A 22,017-nucleotide genomic window follows, 5' to 3' on the forward strand; every position below is an offset into this window, starting at 1 on the left:
TTAATTTTCTTTATTATTCAAAAATCATGTCCTTTTTATTTACTTCTTTTGACTCTGTGCTTGTGCCTTCAACACCTTCGCTAGAATTTTCTGCTCCTCAATCAGGAAAGTACACTTGATCCTGTCATGGACACATTTAGCACACATGGAGCCACCATAAGCCCTGCTGACATGCTTTTTTGTCTTTGACAGCCTCATAAGAACTTTAAGTCTCGCTGCACAAATACCTCAAAGTCTTGCCACAGGCTGATTTTGGTGTTTTTCCAACTTTCTTGATATAAAGGTAAATCATTCGGTTGCCTGGGGTTTGTGACAGCTGACTTTTGTCGGAAGGTGATTTGTAGGACAGACTATACATCAGACACTGAACCATTTTTAATTTCTGTCAGGTCAATCACCAGAAGAGGAAAAAGCTGTGAAGAGTTTTATATGACGAGATCTGTTTTCAAATCCCAGCTCTGCTTCTAACTCCTTGTATGACCCAAGACCATGGCTTCATTTCCCTGGGTGACAGCTTCTTTCTCTGTAAAATGAAGGCATTGTACTATCTGTTCCATTCTCACTCTAAATTTCATGATCCTGGGGCTGGGATTTTTGCAGATTGATTCCTTTCCCTACTATACAGCTAGTATGCCTAGTTCTTGGATCCTGGACCTCCTTGGTTTGGCTTGTCCCACTGTGGAGTAGTGTTCTGGCTCTGACACATTCCCTCCTTTGTTGGCAGCCATGTTGGCTCTTAAAGACCAGTCTCCTGATAGATTAGATTCAGGAATGCAAATGAATGAGAAAATTGTAATCATTATAACCATTACCAATTTATTAAGCCATAGAAATGGAAGGACAGAAGCTGGGTGGCGAAGTAGATAGAGTACTAGGCCTAGAATCAGGAAGACTTAATCTTCCTGAGTTCAAATCTGGCCTCAGACATTTACTAGTTGTGCGACCCTGGGCAAGTCATTTTAACCTGTTTGCCTCAGTTTCCTCATCTGCAAAAATGAGCTAGAAAAGGAAATGGCAAAGCTCTCTAGCATCTCTGCCAAGAAAACTCCAAATGGGGTCATGAAGAGCTGGACATGACTGAAACGACTGAACAAGGAAAGAGAAGATAATCAATAAAGATGTTCAGTGAGGATACTGCGTTGAGTCAGTTGAATATCCCACTTCTGCCTCTGAGCTGTCCATGGTAGCGCCCCATCCAAGCATCTGGGGCCAGTTGGAATACCTCAATGCTTTTAATACGCAGGTGATCAGAAAGCTATGTCAACAGCCCAAGCCTTAGCCTCCTAAGCCAGTTATACCTCAAAGACAGTTATTTTTTTAAGGAAAAATTAACTTAACCTGCATGGAGCAGGACCTTAGGATATTGGTCTCATTACAAAAGTGGTGCCCAGTAGCTGAAGAGACCCTAAAGGAAACAGGGGTTACATAGGGAGTATTTAGGACTGAACCAATGAGGAAGCAAACAAACCTGTATAACTTCTTTGTATACCACCTACTTGTTGTAAGTACCCTAACTAAATAATATGGGTATAGTTGGCTGAGAATTAGAAATAAGAATCTTGGGAAGTTGAAGCTCTTTGCATTGAAAGACTGCTCGTAAGAATAGGTTCTCTCTGACTGCTCCTTCACTGTATTCAGGCCATGTTGACAGGAATTTATGTGCCCAGAATGGCACTAGCCAATGTGGGGAAACCAGAATTACAGATCAATTCTGACTTGAGATGAATGGGTCATTGACTGGGAAGCCATTTTGTAATACAAAGACTGTTACAAAAAGGTTGGTTTGTAGGTGTATGGCCTTTACAGCATGTTTTAAAAGAAGTCAAGGATCACTTTAATTTCTTTTTTTATAGTTTGAAGTTTTATTCAACCCAGATAAAAATGTCCAACATAGTTTACTCATCCGCTTCACTCCTCTCAGTCTAGCATTTGGATTGGTGAGCTTGGGGGTCAGTTGAGCTGCTCTCTGAAGCATCACTTTGCAATTCTTAGGGGGAATGTTGTGAGCAGCTTCTCTATGGCCAGATATTCACCATGTCAGGAACACTTAGCTCTTGGACGTTGTGCACCAACAAGGTCCTGAATCCTCGGGTTAGTGTGTGCTTTGTTTTCTCACTGCTTCCATAGCCAGTATTGGGTATAAGCTATGGCTCTTGAATTGTCTTTGAACCCTGCTGTCCATGCCTTTGGTATGGACCAATTTGGCTTGTTTGTGACATACATTTGACTGGTTTAGGATGAATTTTTTGGTTTTCTTCTTGACTATTTGAAGTTTCATAAGAGGTTTGAGGATAAGTATGTTGCCTCCAAAAGGAGAGAGGCAGAGATAGATAGATATATGACTGCATATTTACTACTACAAAAATATTTTTCCCAATTACACATAAATTAACATTCATTTAAAAAAATTTGAGTTCCAAATTTTCTTCCTCTCTCCTTTACCTCCCTTTTCCCTAATGTGAGGGAGTAGGTAAGTAAAGATGGGAAGTAATTTGATATATTGTCATATGTGCAATTATGTAAAACATTTTCATATTAGTCATTTGGTGAAAGAAGAAACAGACCAAAAGGGAAAAAGAGTGAAAAATACGATGCTTTGATCTGCTTTCAGACTCCATTAATTCTTTCTCTGGATGGGGATAGTATTTTTCACCATATGAATCCTTTGGAAATGTCTTGGATCATCATTTTGTTGAGAAGAGCTGTCAGGAATGACTACATTTCAAAGATGTTCATTCCACTATTTCCAATTTTGTTCTTGAAAGTACCGTCATTCCTTCCACATTGTGGGGTTCAAGAACATAGTGCCCCTTCAATTTGGAAAGTCTGCATAAAAATTTTTGACCTTCCCTTTAAAGCAGAGAAGTCTGCACTATTATGGTATTAAAAGACAAATGCTGGGAGGAGCCAAGATGGCGGAGTAGAAAGATACACATATGCTAGCTCCAAACCCACAGCCCATAAAATACCGGTAAAGAAGAACTCCCAACAAATTCTGGAGCAGCAGAAGCCACAGAACAACGGAGTGGAGGAGATTTCTGTTCCAGAGAGACCTGAAAACAGACACCAAAGGTCCATCGTGCACCAGACCAGAGCAGAGCCCAGCCCTGCCTCGGCCATTCGGCACCAAGAGGAGCAGATCTGAGCAGGCTTCAGGGACAGAATCTCCAGCAATTTCACAGGTCCCTCCACCCACAGGTGCCAAAGGTTAGTGAGAGGATCTTTTCAGCTCGCTGAGAGGGGAGTGGGGTGTCCCCATAACTCAGGCCCCCTCGGGAGGTAGCAGTGGAGGCAGCAGTGGACAGGGGCTCCCAAAGCAGGCAGGAGCCCAGATCCATTGTTGAAGGTCTCCACATAAACCCCCTGAGGGAACTGAGCCCCATGTGGCGGCTCTGCCCCCACCTGAGCACCTGAACTTAATCTCACACTGAATAGCAGCCCCACCCCTGCCGAAAGCCCTGAGGCTGGGAAGCAGCATTTGAATCTCAGACCCCAAGTGCTGTCTGGGTGGATCTGGAGGCGAGGTGGGTGTAGAGAGGACACTCAGAAGTCAAGTAACTGTTTGGGTAAATGCCCAGAAAAGGGGGAAAAAAATAAGACCATAGAAGGCTACTTTCTTGGTGAACAGATATCTCCTCCCTTCCTTTCTGATGAGGAAGAACAATGTTTACTATCAGGGAAAGACATAGAAATCAAGGCTTCTGTATCCCAAACATCCAAAATAAATATTCAGTGGGCTCAGGCCATGGAAGAGCTCAAAAAGGATTTTGAAAATCAAGTTAGAGAAGTGGAGGAAAAACTGGGAAGAGAAATGAGACAGATGCAAGAAAAGCATGAAAAGCAGGTCCACACCCTGCTAAAGGAGACCTAAAAAAATGCTGAAGAAAATAACACCTTGAAAAACAGGCTAACTCAATTGGCAAAAGACATTCAAAAAGCCAATGAGGAAAAGAATGCTTTCAAAAGCAGAATTAGCCAGATGGAAAAGGAGGTTCAAAAGCTCACTGAAGAAAATAGTTCTTTCAAAACGAGAATGGAACAGATGGAGGCTAATGATTTTATGAGAAACCAAGAAACCACAAAACAAAACCAAAAGAATGAAAAAATGGAAGATAATGTGAAATATCTCATTGGAAAAACAACTGACCTGGAAAATAGATCCAGAAGAGACAATTTAAAAATTATGGGACTACCTGAAAGCCTTGATCAAAAAAAGAGCCTAGACATCATCTTTCATGAAATTATAAAGGAAAACTGCCCTGAGATTCTAGAACCAGAGGGCAAAATAAGTATTCAAGTAATGGACCAATCACTGCCTGAAAGAGATCCAAAAAGAGAAACTCCTAGGAACGTTGTGGCCAAATTCCAGAGTTCCCTGGTCAAGGAGAAAATATTGCAAGCAGCTAGAAAGAAACAATTCAAGTATTGTGGAAATACAATTAGGATAACACAAGATCTAGCAGCTTCTACATTAAGGCATCAAAGGGCGTGGAATAGGATATTGCAGAAGTCAAAGGAACTAGGACTAAAACCAAGAATCACCTACCCAGCAAAACTGAATATAATACTTCAGGGGAAAAAATGGTTTTTCAATGAAATAGAGGACTTTCAAGCATTCTTGATGAAAAGACCAGAGCTGAAAAGAAAATTTGACCTTCAAACACAAGAATGAAAAGAAGCATGAAAAGGTAAACAGTAAAGAGAAGTCATAAGGGACTTACTAAAGTTTAACTGTTTACATTCCTACATGGAAAGACAACATTTGTAAGTCTTGAAACTTCTCAGTATCTGGGTAGTTGGTGGGATTACACACACACACACACACACACACACACACACACACACACAGAGCACAGAGTGAGTTGAATAGGATGGGATCATATCTTAAAAAAATGAAATTAAGCAGTGAGAGAGAAATATATTGGGAGGAGAAGGGGAGCAATGGAATGGGGCAAATTATCTCTCATAAAAGAGGCAAGCAAAAGACTTTTTAGTGGAGGGAAAAAGAGGGGAGGTGAGAGAAAAACATGAAGTTTACTCTCATCACATTCCAGTAAAGGAAGGAATAAAATGCACACTCATTTTGGTATGAAAACCTATCTTACAATACAGGAAAGTGGGGGAGAAGGGAATAAGTAGGATGGGGGGATGATGGAAAGGAGGGCAGTGGGAGGAGGGAGCAATTTGGAGTCAACACTCTTGGGGAGGGACATGATCAAAAGAGAGAATAGAAGCAATGGGGGGCAGGATAGGATGGGGGGAAATATAGTTAGTCTTACACAACATGACTATTATGGAAGTCATTTGCAAAACTACACAAATACGGCCTATATTGAATTGCTTGCCTTCCCAAAGGGAATGGGTGGGGAGGGAGGGATGAAGAGAAGTTGGAACTCAAAGTTTTAGGAACAACTGTCGAGTACTGTTCTTGCTACTAGGAAATAAGAAATACAGGTAAAGGGGTATAGAAAGTTATCTGGCCCTACAGGACAAAAGAGAAGATGGGGACAAGGGAAGGGAGGGATGATAGAAGAGAGAGCAGATTGGTGATAAGGGCAATTAGAATGCTTGGCGTTTTGGGGTGGGGGGAGGGGACAAATGGGGAGAAAATTTGGAACCCAAAATTTTGTGAAAATGAATGTTAAAAGTTAAATAAATAAATTTTAAAAAAAAGAAAAAAAGATAAATGCTGACATTATACAATACCATACATATATTCTATGCATTTCTGAGTTTCTAAACTCTTTTTGTATCATCTACTGACCTTTGTGTGTCATCTATGGCTTTTGCAAAACTCCCCCAAAGTTCCCATTTAATTTCTTATGTCTATCTGCAACATATCAAAACCACGATGGGTAAAGTCTCAATGTGGAAGGGATAATTGTATCATTCTTTGTTGTTCTGGGTTGTGGCTAATGAGGGGACAATGTCTCTCTTGAAACAATGATCAATCAATCAACAAATGTTTACTGAGCACCTACGGTGTGCTGGGAACAAAAATAAAGCAGTTCCTGCCTTCAAGAAGCTTACGTTCTAGTGGGACAGACAACACTTACAAATGTAAATCTAGCATAGAGGCTAAAGGCAACTGCTTAGATGAGGTCCCAGGACTCATGACCTGTACCAGTCCCTCTCTTTTACCTGAATTTTGCAATCTACCTATGTTCAGTCCTGAAGAAGCTGGACTTCTCAGTATGGGAAGCAGCTCCCTATTCTCATGTTTACTGGTTTTTCACATCCCAATCCTCACTTCTTCAGGGACAAATCTACCTTTGACTAGAGTCTAGGGCGTTGCCAAAAAAGGGGATAGTAGAAGAGGTACTCAGAATACAATATGTCATTTCTTTTCACTCCACAAGTTGTTGTTGTGTTTGTTCTTCGTTTTTGAGGAGGACCATGACGTTGGAAATAATGACATGACTTGCGGTTGACTTTGATTTGGGTCAGGGAGGGCTGTGCAAGGTCACCAGCCTCACTTTTTCCTCCAGAGCCATTCATCAGGACAATTGGAGATGGCCCAGGATGCAATGGGAGACCTTAGCCTTTTAGGCTAACGCCTTTTCAGGTACTCACTTAGAGGAAGGTAATGCTCATTCAGGGAATAGGCCTCTTTAAAAAGTAATGCTAAGAACAAGAGAATAAAATAATTTAAGATTAAACAGGATTCGTTAGCTGAGAGACGTATATTCAAACCTTGTTAGGTCATTACACAGTCTTGGCAAGGCTGCTTATTAGACATCCACAACCTGCACTGCTTGCTTGTTTCCAGTGTTTTCTTCTTAAGGATGCCTTTTCCCTCAGTGCTAGCCCACTCCTGCTCCTCTTTCTCTCACTCCTCCTGTTACTCTTTTCTGCCTTTTTGCTTTGAGTACCAGGGAAAGAAATGATCCCAGCTCTGACACTGCAGTCTCTCCAGACCTTTATACTTACTTGGACTTTGTTGGCGCTTGGGTCCTTTGGTTCTTATAGGTGAGTTTTTACTTTATTTTGCCTTGAGCCAGGCTTCTACATTGCTTCCCAGGTATTTCTAAACTATGTCAAAGTAAGCATTCCCCTTTCTCCTCCAGCTTTTCTTTATATGTTGTCTTTCTTCATTCGAGGGACAGCTAGGTGGTACAGCGGATAGTGTACCTGGCCTGGAGTCAGGAAAACTTGAGTTCAAATCCAGCCTCAGATACTTTCTAGCTGTGTGACCCTTGGCAAGTCACAACCTTGTTTGCCTCAGTTCCTTATCTGTCAAATGAGCTGGAGAAGGAAGTGGCAAACTACTCCAGAGTCTTTGCCAAGAAAACCCCAAATGGGGTCAAAACTGAACAACAACCTCTATTAGAATGTGTACTTTTGAAGATAGGATCTGTCTTGTATTTGGCACTTAGTAAGTGCTTAAATGCTTTTTCTTCCTTCCTCCCTCCCTTCCTTCCTCCCTCCCTCCCTTTCTCCCTTCCTCCCTCCCTTTCTCCCTTTCTTCCTCCCTCCCTTCCTTCCTTCCTTCCTTCCTTCCTTCCTTCCTTCCTTCCTTCCTTCCTTCTTTCTTTCCCTCCCTCCCTTCCTTCCTCCCTTCCTTCCTTCCTTCCTTCCTTCCTTCCTTCCTTCCTTCCTTCCTTCTTTCCCTTCCTTCCTTCCTTCCTTCCTTCCTTCCTTCCTTCCTTCCTTCCTTCCTTCCTTCCTTCCTTCCTTCCTTCCTTTCTTCCCTCCTTCCCTCCCTCCCTTCCTCCTTCCTTTATGAGGTTGATATTAAAGGAGGAAAACATGTAAGAGAAACAAAGGCAGTCAGGGGCCTAGCAAGACCAGCTGGTTGAGTTAGGACTCCACGTGGGGACAGCAGCTCTTACTCTCATTTTCTTGGGGGAGAGTGCGACTATTCTATCCTTTTCTTGCGATGATGATGACATTCAGTCTTTTCAGTTGTGTCTGACTCTTCATGATCCTATTTAGGATTTTCTTGGCAAAGATACTGGAGTGGTTTGCCATTTCTTCCTCCAGGTCATTTTACAGATGAGGAAACTGAGGCAAACAGAGTTAAGTGACTTTCCCAGGGTCACACAGCTGCTAAGTGTCTGAAACTGAATTTGAACTTGTGTCTTCTGGGCTCCAGTCCTAGTGCCCTATCCACTGCACCATTTAGCTGCCCATTTTTTCTCTTAACCCTTGCTGAAAAATCATCGTTACCTAGATCCTGTATCCAAGAGAGCCACCAGCCAGAAGGAGCCTCATCTTTACCAGGTATAATTCTCAGTGCCATTAGTTGTCCCAGTCAGGGTATCTCAGCATTGAGTCATACATGGCAAGACGCTAGCCTCCTACAGCGCCCACATGGTCCACTGAAGCAGATAGAGAATATCTGTTTGCTCAGTGAGTGTGGGAAGGGCCTCATTACATAAAGCACGCACACAAAAAATTGCAGGTAATTCCTTTTTGGGGGGCAGTGGGGAAGGGGCTAAGTAGTTGGGGTAATCAGGAAAGCCTTTGGGTGGGAAAGGGCCTGCATTTTTTCAGATGAGGGAGGCACTTTTTTCTGGAGGCTCTGCTTCTCACAGTGATGCTAACTGAAACAGAGTCCCAGTGATTATTCAAAACTGGGGTTGAATCTCCAGCTTTGCAGGTTTAGAAATCGTTTTGTCCATCTATCTATTAGGCTCTAGGGGCCAGATTCAAACCAAACCTACAAGATATGGATTTGATAAACTATAATAAAATTACAATTTCTTAAAGTATCCACATTAAAGTGATAATGGAGTCACACAATATTAACATATTGTTGGTTTCAGGGCTGATTCTCCTCTTCCTCCTCCTTCTCCCAAAATGGCATGCATACTGGCTAATTTCAGAGTGTTGGCACTCAATGAGGCATCCAAAAAGGCTCTTTAAATTTAAAACATGGCCATTTTTCCAAATTGATGCCAAATGTGCCTGCGTTCTGAACAAGGCAAAAATATGAATATTAAGAACAGCTGTTTTAAACACATGGTAAATGTGAGTAAAGGAATCCATTTTCTGTGCACAAAGTCATCAGACTCAGTCTCTCTTCCATTGTCACTGAAGTCCAGTGACAAGACAAAAGTCAAGATAAATGGCAATGGCCTAGGATGCAGTAGATGACTGGCGTTTTTGATGTCTGACCAGGGTCTAAGAGCCACACAATGACTGCTTCAGTCACCTTCAGGGCCATCATCCCATTCCACTGGGGGAAGTCTTCATATGCTTGGGTTTGAGCCCTTTTGGTGATGCTTAATCTGGGTTAGTCCATCTGCCAAGAAGCTTTTTCTGGAGTGTGAGCCCTGTACATGCTACAGCTTGTTGTTGGAGCCACAGGTAAGAGTTGGGTGAAGGTGGACATCAAAGATGGATGAGCAGCCCTGAAAAGGGTTAGGGTTAGGGTGCTAGTCCTCTTTGAACACCTCATTCATACTTATTAATATATTCAAAGGATAGGGTTTTCTTATCCTGAATGGATGCATTTTGTAAAGCATATCTTAGTCAATCCATCAGCACGTATTTATTTCTCAGTGATGAAGGCGTATGCTCTCTGGGCAGTAGGTTTCTCACAGACAGTCTGCAAAGCTAGCCACTCCCTAGGGAGATCTTGTTCCTTTTTTTCTGAGAATTATTTCTTGTTTTGTTAATCTAAGTATTTTGTGCTTTTTAGGTATTCATCCATTTAATTTACACTTACGTAATTAGTTTTATTGGCATAGAGTTGCCCAAAATTGTTTCTCATAATTTTCTTTATTTCTTCTTTGGTCATTCCTTTTCTTAGTTGGCTCTTACAGGTGCCATAGCATATCCAGGATCAGAGCAAAATATGAGAACCCAGTGTAGGAATTGTCATATACCTCAATATATCCTTTGATTTTATATCAAGAAATTATCATTAGGTAAGTTCTTTGAGGGTAGTCCATATCTCTTTCCATGGAATTTATTGCAAAGTCTTAAGAGCTGTCCTTCCTAGCTTTAGCCATCATCAAATGTGATAAGCATTCTGGCCGCATCCAAGTCAACAAGTGCCAGGCCTAGAGGCCTGAGGGCTACCCGAGTCTTACCTTACCTATCGCAGGTCTTCGGCTGGCCAAACCGGATAAACGTATGAGAGAAGAGACTTTCCGGAGTCGAACAAGGGTTAGGCTTTATTCAGGGTCTTGGTTACATGTGCAGGGGGAACTCTTCCTTAGGAGAGAGGGAAATCTCCCAAGGAGGCAAAGATCTTACAGTAAGAGAATGAAAGCAGAAGTGGAAGTGGGGAGAGAGGGGAGAGGGGCCTTCTGTCCTGTAAGGGTCCCTCAGCGCTGAGCGCCTTCAGGCTTTCCTGACCCTACTTAAGCTCTCCTGCCACATAGTTTGCACCTGAATACCGTGCCTGTTAGATAACAATAGGTGTGCTCAGATCTGGGCCAATCTCGAGGGCGGGGATGCTCTCTCCCATCACGTTTCCCATGGGAAGAGGCAGAAATGCACGAGATATCCCGGTCTCACACCTCAATTCCCTGCTGTTCCCTGGGGGGCCTCATGAGAACTCTAAGGTTTAGAAGTCCTCACTTTTACCTGCCCAAGACTGTCCACATGGAACTGAGCTTACACCCCCAACAAACAAGAAAAATGGTGAATGCTAGGATCAAAGACCTGCCAGGGGGATACTCCAACTCCTGGGGTGATGTCCTCAAAATCACTACTGCTATTTATCTAACATATTCCAAATTCATCTAATTTTCTAATAGTTCATCTAATAATAATGCAAGCCCTTTATATCTTAGTAGACAGTCTTGGTGAGTGTTTGTGGTAAAAATAAATAATGGCCAGTCTTCTGATATAATCAGTTTAGTAACTCAGCTTTAAAAAGGAAATGGGCTTAGCTTTGGTGTAAAATCCAAAAAGAAAAGAAAGGAGTGAAAATTGGTAAATTGATAGAAGTTTGTGCTAAGAATATGTTTGGTATGGCTACTACTATGAACAAAATACCAAAGATTTTATTATAAAAGATAAAAATAGTCAATGTTGGAGGAGTTGTAGAAAGATAGGCTCGCTGAAGAACTATGGAATTTAGAATTACTCTTTTAAAGAAAGTGTGAAAATGTCCATACTCTTTGTCGTAGAGATCGCACTGCTAAATATAAGCAAGGAGAGCAAAAATAGAAAGAAAAGTCCCACAGACAACAAAATACTCAGCGGCACTTTTGTGGTAACAAAGAATTGGCAAAATTGTAACACATGAATGTGACTGAATATTACTACATTGTAAGAAATGAACTCAGAGAAACACATAATGCTGCATATGAACTGACGAGTAACATAAGCAGAATCATGATGACAACAAGGTAAAGGGAAAATACAACAACAGCAAAAAGAAACTGCACACTATAATAAGAAATCCATTTAAATCCAATTCATGAGCTGGTCAAGACATCATCTGTGAGGTCATCAGTCCTCTTCAAAAACCAAGGATGAACAAAACAAGCAGCCCAGATAAGAAAGCACAACAGGGGGATGGAATGTGATCATACCTCATATAATCACCAGTCACTCTGGCTATCAATATGTTTCTTCCAAGCTGTAGTGCCAACGCAATACTCACAGGAACTATGGCAGCTGTGAATATGCCAGTGTAATTCTGAATCGCAAAATACAACAGACTCTCCACATGGAAGACAGAAACAAAACATTATTCAAATACCAGAAAGTCAAATCCCAACACCAGAAAGCCACATTCATCATAGCAACAAAGAAATGCATACACAATAAAAAAATGCAGAGGACAGCACCAGACTTCCCACAAACCAGTTCCCTTTAACAAATCACAAACAAGCTGTTTCACTTGTGCTAATCAGCTGCCTGTTTTCTCTCTCTCAGTTCTGACTACTCTGACCAATTTCCTCTTAACTCTGCTCTAGCCATTCAGCAAACTCCTCCTACCACAGGCTCCATGTGACTCAGACTTCCATGTGACCCATGTAGATCACATGGGCCTATTAATGAATGGAAAAGCTCTTCCCATTTAAATTACCATTACATTCTTTAAATTACCATTACACAAGCTTCCAGATTTCAGTCTCCAGTAAGGGCTAAATCTGATCAATCTTCACCAAAAGTTAGCACACGGGATGATAGAATTGGGATCCAAAAGAATGTGATTGGTTGAAAAAAGATGAAATTTATTCATGTGTGAAATAAGATGGAATTTAATAAAGGCTAATATAAAGTCTTACACTTGGGTTCAAAAAGTCAAAAAGTTCAAAAAGCTCAAGGATAAGATGGGTGGGATGTGACAAGATAATAGTATGGATAGAAAACAACTGATGGTATTAGGGGATTGAACTCATTATACACAAATAATCTATCATGACAGACAAAAAGGCTAGGAGGATCTTAGTCTGAATGATAAAGTATCTGGGAGGAGGGAGGTGACAAGTCCTTTGGCACCCTGCCCTGATCAGACTACAGAAGGAATATTAGATTCAGGTCTGGGTGCCACTTGGAGTGGTGCATCAATCAGGATAGTAAGGGGACCAGAAACTGTGCCATGTAAGGATCATTTGAAGGGACCTGGGATGTTTAGCTTGGGAAAGAAAAGGCAATGGGGGCATGATATTTGACCTGAAGTATTCTAAGGGCTGCCATAAGGAAGTAGGATTAGACTTGTTTCGGTTGGCCCAAGAATAAGGAGGAACAGATGGAAGCTGCAGAGGCAGATTTTAGCTCAATTAAAAGGAAAAAAAGAACCCCAAACTTTCCTAATAGTTAGACCTGTCCAAAAGTGACATGCGGCTTGCACATTTTATCATGAGTCCTTTGGAATTGTCTTGAATCATTGCAACATTGAGAAGAGCTAAGTCATTTACAGTTGATCATCATATAATATTGCTGCTGCTACAGACAATGTGGTCTTAATGCAGCCTGTGATAGTGATAACAGGGCATTGATGTTTGGGAAGTGTTTTATATCTGTTATGTCATTTGATCCACACACCAGCCCTAGGAGGGAACTGCAGCTAGGTGGCACCAGGGAATACAGCAGTAGTCCTTGACTCAGGAAGACCTGAGTTCAAATTTGGCCTCAAACACTTACCAGCTGTGTGACCCTGGGCAAGCCATTTAATCTGTCTTCATTTTCTCCATCATTTGTAAAATGGGAATATTAACAATACCTACCTTACAAGGTTGTTGTGAGGATCAAATTTGTAAAAAGTGCTTAGCACAATGTAGACACTATATAAATGTTTACTTTCTTCCCTCCTTTCTTATTTTACAGATGAAGAAACTGAGACTCAGATTAGCTAGCGTTGAGGTAGGATTTGAACTCAAGTCTTCCTGATTTTAAGTTCCACACTCTATCCACTGCACCACCAAGACTGAATAACTTGGCTCTGGTATTGAGACTGCTGTTTGCTAAAACATCCAGAAAGATCAGATTATCCGATAGCCTCTCCTACCACATCTTGCATTTATGAAAGTGATTTTTTTTTTTAACCTAAGTGCAAGAAGAGAGAGGAGATTGGAAAAATTGCGGTGTAGATTATCCAAAATGAAATGGATCAGTATGGTAATGAGATTTCAGATAATCGGCTTATCCCGGGTGGGGCATGGTGTTCCCCAGAGTCCAAGCCAAGCAGAGATGCTGATGGAAAGCAGAGAATAAAGGGAAGAAACTGACTACCTTTAGAGATCTCAAAATCTTGTCCTGGAGGAAAGAAGACACAAAGAGGAGGCAGCCCCATCTCACACATGTGCTTGCCTAGGAGGCAGCGTACCAAGGGCCTGGTGTGTAGAGGAAGTGGCATTCCTTCCACTGAACATCTGGGGTTCAGAAAGTCATCCTTATCAAGACCAGACCTGAAGTTCAAATCTGGCTTTAACACTTAGTAGTTATGTGGCCCTGGACAAGTCATTTAGCCCTGTTTGTCCCAGTTTCCTCATCTATAAAATGAACTGGAGAAGGAAATGTCAAACCACTCCAGCGTCTTTTCCAAGAAAATCCCAAATGGGGACATGACTAAAAAAACTGAACAAAAAACCCCCCAAAAGTTCAAAGACCTATGCCTTGCTTTTCTTACTATCTTAGCAGATAAGAATGCCATTTTCAATCTCATTTCTCTACATGCATTAAATTTATATAAAAAAAAATTGGATCAATGATTTCCCCTCTGATTATATCTTCAACTATAAAAGAATGAAACTGTCAGCTAATGAAGAGAAAGGGATGTTTCTGGAGCACATGGAAAAGAAATGTCTTTCTTATCTCATTTAAAACTTTCAGCCATTGGTGAGAGAAATGCCTCAATTTATATTCAACTAATGTTGAACTGAGAGGGCTTTCGCATGATGGCAGCCCTGGCATGAATTCTCTTCCTAGGGGCACAGGAAGAATTAAGTTGGAATGGTTCCACAAATGACATAAGGAGGGCTTATGTTTTTAAACTACTAAGCGAGGTGTTAAGTTAATAGTGATATCTTATCAATATCCATCATCTATTGAAATTCTTCACGTTAAACTAGAGTTCTTGTGGGGAAAAAATCCTACCCCCAAACCTGGAAAGACTTCTATGAGCTGACGCTGAGTGAAAGGAGCAGATCCAGGAGAATGTGATACATCGTAACAACCACAGTGTGCGAGGACAGCGTCCGATAGACTCAGCCCTGCACAGCAAGGCAAGGACCTAAAATGTTCCCAGAGGACTCTGGATGCACCATGCCCTCCACACCCAGAGAAGGAACTAGGCAGAAGGAAGCAGACTGTTTTCTCTTGGGTTATGTTCTGGTTCATTTTAATTCTTCTAGGCAACGTGAGTAGAGTGAAAAGATGTTTAATAAGAACATATGTGTAGAACCCTAGAAGATTGCATGGCGCCTCGGGGAGGGAGGGGGAGAAAACAAGTCGGGTATAAAAAAAGATATTTGAGGGTAGTGAGGATGAGATCATACTACGCGAGCAGGAGCCTTTGTCTTCCTCGTCTCTTCTTATACCACAGCGCCATCTGCAGCGGGCTTGAAATAACTGCTCGCTGGAGTCTGTTCAAAGGCAGTCAACGTGTACGTATTATCGGCTGTTATTTATATTACGGTATTATATATTATATTTCTATTGAATTCATGCCCCGCAGCAGAACCATTACCTGAGTGCCTGGGAAGTGGGAAACTCCCTTACCAAATATCCTGCTCTTTGGGTGGAGAATTGCGTCCTGTCTGCTGCACATCTCCTCAGTCAGAATGGTTGAAATGCCCATCTGGGGCATTGCACCGAAAGTCCTTCCTCTAAGAAATGTTCAGAAGGAGGGGAGAGCGGCTCCCCTGCATTTGCGGGAGATTTCCCGTCTGTTTTGTTGCATGGGACATCATTTGTGAGAAATTCGGGGAAGGAGGCTGCTTACCGCGCTGGGTCAGCTGATGATCCAGATGGTCTGATGCTATCGAGCTTGGTCCATGGGCGCACACCAGTAACCCTGGCTGCCAAGGGAGGCTGGGGCTGCAGGATCTCTTGGGCTCTGGAGTTGAAACAGGCTAAGCGCATTTATCAGTTATCCACCCTAAGAGAGGCGTCAACAGGGTGAGCCCCTGGGAATGGCTGTACGCCAGTTTGTCTATGGAGGGGCAAACTGGCTCACGTTGGAAACAGATCGGGTCAAAGTTTCTGAGATAATTAGTAGTGAGACTGGGTCTGTGAGTGACGTGGGGAGGATAGGGAAACCCATCAAAACAAAACAAAAAGCCTCAAAACCCTAAAAACCTTTGGCTCACTAAAGTCAGAGATTAGATGTTTTACAAATAATGTTTTTCCCCTTACCAAACCAAATGAGAAATTTTGCTTCCTGTTAAAGAGATCTATATGGAGATATTCCTGATATGCAATAAATGTAACAATTTTCATTTTAAAATTGTGATGGCCAAGAACCCTTCTCAGACATTCTGGCCTTTGATGAGATTATGGGGGCCAAATCTGACTTCAGAGTATTCATACTACTTCTTCAATTTATTTTTTCCCCTCTTCCCTCTCTCAGGCACTGGATGGTTCCCCCATGTTCTTTCCATCGTCTCCCCTCCCCCACTCCCTTCCTCCTCACATTTCAGACTTGCTTCCAGCAAGGCATTTATTTATTAAGGTGTAAATGACTGATAAGAATTTCAGGTGTTATCCCTTCCATGGATGCAGGATGTTAAAGTAAAGGAAGGGATCTCTAACGGAAACGTTTGGGATGTTAACCAGAAGGTAGAGGAATTATTTTTTCAGAATGGTTGGGTATCTCTCAAATCATACTACTTCATCTATACTTTAAGAGTGGCACTTCTTCCTTTATCATTGAGATTTTTCCTTTCAGCTTTTTGGATACAAATGAAACAATAACAAGCTCTCTGTTGTTGAAGAAAAGGCTTTGATACTACACTTTGCATCTTCAGCACAAGTGTGTCAGCAACAGTTTTGTCAAGTTATCATTCTACAGTCAAGTTATTTCTAGATTAGAGAGAGAAAAATCCAAACTGGCTTGCTCTGAAAGCCCATGACGTCTGATTTGCCTCTTCCCCAAGATGATTAGAGGTCACGTTTATAGGACTACTAAATAGGAAAAATATCCTAAAATGTGAAAGACAATTTCCAGTTAACATGCCAGGATAGTGGTCACTATTAAGTTCCTTTCTAGATCACTACCCTCTAAAGGATTGAAAGGAAAGGATTCTTTCCTTCAGTCGACATCCCCAATAGCAATTCTTTCTGAGTAACAAAAGAAAGCACTTCCCTTGCATGGGTCACAGGTCAGTTGTATCAGGAGATGAAGAAGACAAGGAAATGAACAGTGAGAGAGAACTTTTCATCCTCAGTCCATTTTTTGGGGGGGGCCTTAGCCTTACACCTATCTATTTTCCTAAAGGAAAAAGTCTGGAGAGGGTTTTAGACTGGAGAAAATACTTATTTCTGAATATTTTTAGAGAAATCAAAGAGGAATTTTTAAAGATGCTTTCTGCGTGTTTTCTTCATTCACAGGTTTCTCGGTATCTTTTCTTTCCCACTGCCCTCTGTTCTTATATGTGTTCTTATATGTCACCTACTTTCTTTTTCTTTCACTGTCTGCAAATTCAGTAGACCTGTGATTCCTTGCCCTATACACGTAAAAAACAGAAGGGATGTTAAAGATCTTACATTTCAAATCCTGTATTTCACTCATGTAGAAACTTAAGGCCATAGAGGTTAAATAATTTCTGACTTTCTTCTTCCATGACTGTCAAGTTAGTTGCTCAAACAACAAGAATTTATTAGGTGTCTATATTGCTAGGCACTGATGATTCAAAGGCAAAAAAAAAAAAAAAAAAGGAGCAATTCCCCGCTCTCCAAAAGCTTGCTACATTCCTTTCACAGATGAGGAAACTGAGGCCCCTCAGGTTGTGATTTAAGGTTATACAGTAAGCTTTTGGAGGAGGGGAACATTTAGACCCAGGACCTCTGACTCCAGATTCATGGCCTTTTCATTATATCATACTGTCTCCATCAATTCCCTTGAAAGGATGAAGGGCACATGTAGTGGGGTTGGCCTTGACAAAGAGAAGAGCCATCTGTCTCATTATCAGACTGGAGGAGAACACAGAGAACGCATGTACCATGCTCTAGGTCCCCTTATGCTCCCTCATCTGAAAACAGGCAAGGAAGATCTCAGAAAATGCCTTATTCAGATAAGATAAAATATAAGATAAAAAATTCAGATAAGAAAATCAAATCTGAACAAGAATGTCTCTTCACTGCAGGCACATTCACTGTGTGGAAGTAGGGAGGGAGTAGAACCGAGACTCCCCAACATGCAGTTCCTCTCCAGGCAGGGTTCGATGCATACTCAGAGTTGGCCAGATCACCCACCATCCTGACTCACTTCCTCTCTGTTTTCTGTACCACGCAGTGAATCTTCTCTTTCTCTGGGTCCCACTGTCCTCACTCCTTCCAAGTTCCATAACAATCCACTCCCTTTAAATTCTTGCTCTGGATCAACTCAGAAACTCTCCATCACTCAACATGGGTGTCAGGTCTCTGTCAGCATTCCCTCCTTCACCACACCCAAGTTAGCTTTCAACCTCCAGGACAGCCAGTCTCGGTGCCCTTATATAGTCTCAAGTGTGTAAATGGCAGCTAACCCTACATCTCCCTTTGTCCCGATTCCCTCCATTCCCATAGCCTCTCCTTTGCTTCCAACCATAATCTCTAGCATTTTTCCTCTTACTGGTTTGGGATGTATCATGAGGCTCTGAACAGCTCTCTGCTTTCCTTCTTGTTAGAGGCCATCCAATCACCCTTGATCCTTTATTATCTCTTACTTTTAGCTGGATGCTGCGTTTTTAAGATTGAGAAGAAAAAATAAGAACTGGTTCCTTTAGGAGTAGGAAAACTCCTTAAAATCAGGAGTATTTCAGAGTCTTTCATGAGGACATTTAAATGTGACATTAACTTGAGTTAATGGTAGCTGAAATGAAAGATCCATTTCCTTGCTGAGCTGGTGTTGAGCACAATGGACCTTATTCCATTTGTATAGTCTAGGCCATCTTGCATGCACTGAGAACAAATTTCAAAACATCTGTCCACTGATAGCTTAACATGTGTGCGATTTCCTGTCATCTTAATTCCTTCCAACTTTTGCTGAAGGACAACCAGCTCCTGTTTCTCTTTCTTAAAACCATGAGACTACAATAGTGCCACTTTCTCTCATAATGTCCTGTCAACTCCCAATAGGTCATGAAGCAAAAAGAATAATTGCTTTTAGCTGTGACAGGAAGTCAAGATGGTATAGGAAGTCTTCCCTGCTGAACCCCTCTGGCCCTACTCACTCCATCACTCTAGTCGTGGCATTTATACCTTGCAGTCTATTAATTTATCCATCTTTATATGCTAACTTTTCAGAGAATCATAGGCTCTCAGAGTTGGAAAGGACCTCAGTGTTTGGTCTAACCTGTACTTGAATATTTTTGTCTGCTTCTTTAACTTGATAAGGTCTGAAACATGACCCTGGAATGCTCTGTGCTATGCTCAGCAAACAGATGGAGCTCAATAAATGTATTAGACTGCCTGGCTGACCATTGGATCAACCTTTGCAAGAATCGCATTAACACACTTATAGGAGTCCAAGAGAGGTAAAGTAACATGCTTACTAGCTAGTTAGTGGTGGATTAGGTGCTAGAAACCAGCTCTTATCACTCCTGGTCAGGGCTTTGTTCATTATGACATGTGGCATACAGGTAAGTGGCATGCAGCTAACACGTATGTGTATATGTGTTACATGTGTGGTACATTATGTATATTTTTGAGATATATATATTACATAGATGTTTTATGCATCTACATATACATATGTATTAATGTATAATTATATAAATGTGGCAGGGCATAGTGGATAAAGCTCCGGACTTGGAGTCAGGAATAACTGAATTAAAATATTCCTCTGACATATACAACTATGTGACCCTAGACAAGTCACTTGACTGCTTTAGGCCTTAGTTTCCTTATCTTTTAAATGAGGAATCTGGACTTTATAATTTCTGAGGTCCTTTGAAACTCTAAATCTATATTTACAGTCTCCAGTCTTATAGAGTTTCTTTTACTGGATGATTTAAAAATAACTTATGAATACTTTCTCTGTCTTTCTCTTAGTAGGATGACTGAGGCTTAAAGGAGAAGTTAGGGGATTTATTCCCTCGTGTAGATAGTGTGCTGGAAGAAGAAAAGTCTTCCCCCTCTATGCATGATTTCCTTCCTAACTCTCTCTCCATAATGATACCTCTTTGAGAAGATCAGAATGGATGGCTGGACTCTTTCCTCGCCATAGGTCAACTCCCCATAACAGAATTCTTTAAGGGAACATGATTTCCCTTTCTTTGATATATTCTAAAGAAAAAACGACTATTCAATGAATCAACCTACAAAGCCCCCTTGTGGTCTCATTGAGTATAAAGGTAGGAGTTAATAGGTCATTGAAGGAACTGTTCATTCAGTGATCATTTCTTGAAGTTCTACCCTCCCTTCCCATCTCTGATGAGGATAAAACAGGGAATAGCGCAGCACCCCAGCCCCTGTAGGCCCAGATGTGGTTCCGGTGCTAGACTTAGAACAACATGAAATACAGCCAAGTAGTGACTTACCCATGGTCATAGAACTAGCAAGTGGCAGAGTGAACTTTGAACTCAAGTTTTCTGAATCAAGAGTAAAGGTTTTTCTCTATATCATGTTTCCTGTTTGGTACTAACAACTGCCATTTTATAGCACTGTATGATTTATAATTCCTTACGATAAGTAATGCAAGTATTAATTTCCCCATTTTACAGATGAAATAACTGAGACGCAGAGAAGGAAAGCAAAGGATTAAATGGCAGGACTGGAATTCTGAACTCAGATCCCCGACTTCTAAACTGATGCCTTTTTTACTAAACTACACTAATCTTTCCTTAGGTCAAACTTTATGAGTTAATTTAAGCCATTTACGAAATTACTATTTCATTCACTGACTAATGTAGGGGCTGGTCAGTGTTTAATGCTCCTCCCCTAATTTATAAGCAAAGAAGAATAGACTCTTAAAACTACATCCATCTGTATTCTCATTAATTCTCAATTTCCTAAGATGTACAAATACACACAGAAACAGATTTTTAAAAAGAGGGTGAAGTGAAAAAGATTCTTTGGAGAATAGGTTGGGTATTCTTTCAGGTCAAGAATCAGTGACCCAAAGAAATAACTGAGAATTTCACATAAATAAAAGACAACTTCTTTCAGCTGATTATGTCTGTTTTTAAAAAAATTTTTATAAAGGGCCTTCTATATTAAGCAATTTTATTGGTATTTTTTCTATCACCTTCATTTCCTAACATATTCCTTCTCCCTCTCCTACCCAAAGAGCCATCCCTTATGAAAAGAATAAAAAAGAAAGAGAAAACGAGAGTAGTTCAGCAAAATGCCATCTGTCTCTATTTTTTTTTAAAGTTCTGATTTTTCCCTCTCTTCTACTATAAACACAATGCTATGTTTTTTCATTTACTTTGCTTTTGACCTTTAAGGTGACCCTACTCTCATTTATTCCTTCCCCCGAGCCTTTCCTCTAGTTTCTTAACCCTTTTCCATTGATATTTTGTTATTAGTTTTTTTTACTCTCCTGCTTCTATCTGATTGTTAATTCTTCACCACCTTTCCCCCCTCTCAATTAGTCAAATAGATTCCCTCTTCCATTCCTCTTCAATTAGTCTTGTTCAGTATTTTTTAAATTTTCATTTTTTGTACTCCTTTCCAAAAAGAACTTCGCTCCCTCTCTTTATTACCCACACTCTCTTTTTATCTACTCTAGACCCCTCATTCTCTGATTCATGATCAGATCCCTATAACTATTTGGTTTCTCTCTTTTCTCTGCATTCCTCTTGTAATCAATGCTTTGAAGGTATCCATGCTAGGCTCTCCATTCTAGATGGTTTCTGCCATTGCTTTGTAGAGTTTTTTACCCTAGTAGAGCTTGCCCCAAAGATTTCCCTTATTCCCAGAACAAGGCCAACATCGCAGATATCAGAGAGGATGATGTATTGTGGTAGGGCTCTTTCACCTTTGATTATGTAGCCCACCACTGATCTATACCCTCCTCTGGTTATTTCCTCCTCTTCCCTCCCTTCACATTTTCCCAAAATCTCCATGCTCTCTTACTCTCTCAGATATCATCTGCCCCAAGGGGTTTCAACTACCCCCTCCTTTTCAAGCACCTGTAAGGCCAATGTGATACCCATAGCAGCTCCTATGAATATACAGGCACATCTCCATGATTGGATCACAAAATATAACAAACTTTCCTCCTCTAATACAAAATCAAAAGATTTGAGACATCCCTCTTAGGATACCAGAAGGCAAGGTTTAGTAAGGTATTCATCACCAATCCAGGGAGCTCTGACATTTCTCTCCTTCAAGCCTCCCCACAAGCAAGTTCTTCCTTCAGCCTCTCTCTTCTCTCCTCAGCTTTCTTTCTCTGCCTGCACCTTTTCTTCCAAACTGTACAATATATACTGTTTCCAAACAAAGACTTAGCACTGGATT

General features: G+C 41.1%; 1 pseudogene; it reads right to left on the reverse strand.

Moving 5' to 3' along the window:
• On the reverse strand, positions 1-373 carry LOC140498679 (large ribosomal subunit protein eL34-like; annotated as a pseudogene).
• Between the last annotated feature and the right edge of the window lie 21,644 nt (positions 374-22,017).

The sequence above is a fragment of the Notamacropus eugenii genome, chromosome 4 (genome assembly GCF_028372415.1).
Source record: "Notamacropus eugenii isolate mMacEug1 chromosome 4, mMacEug1.pri_v2, whole genome shotgun sequence".
NCBI lineage: Eukaryota > Metazoa > Chordata > Mammalia > Diprotodontia > Macropodidae > Notamacropus > Notamacropus eugenii.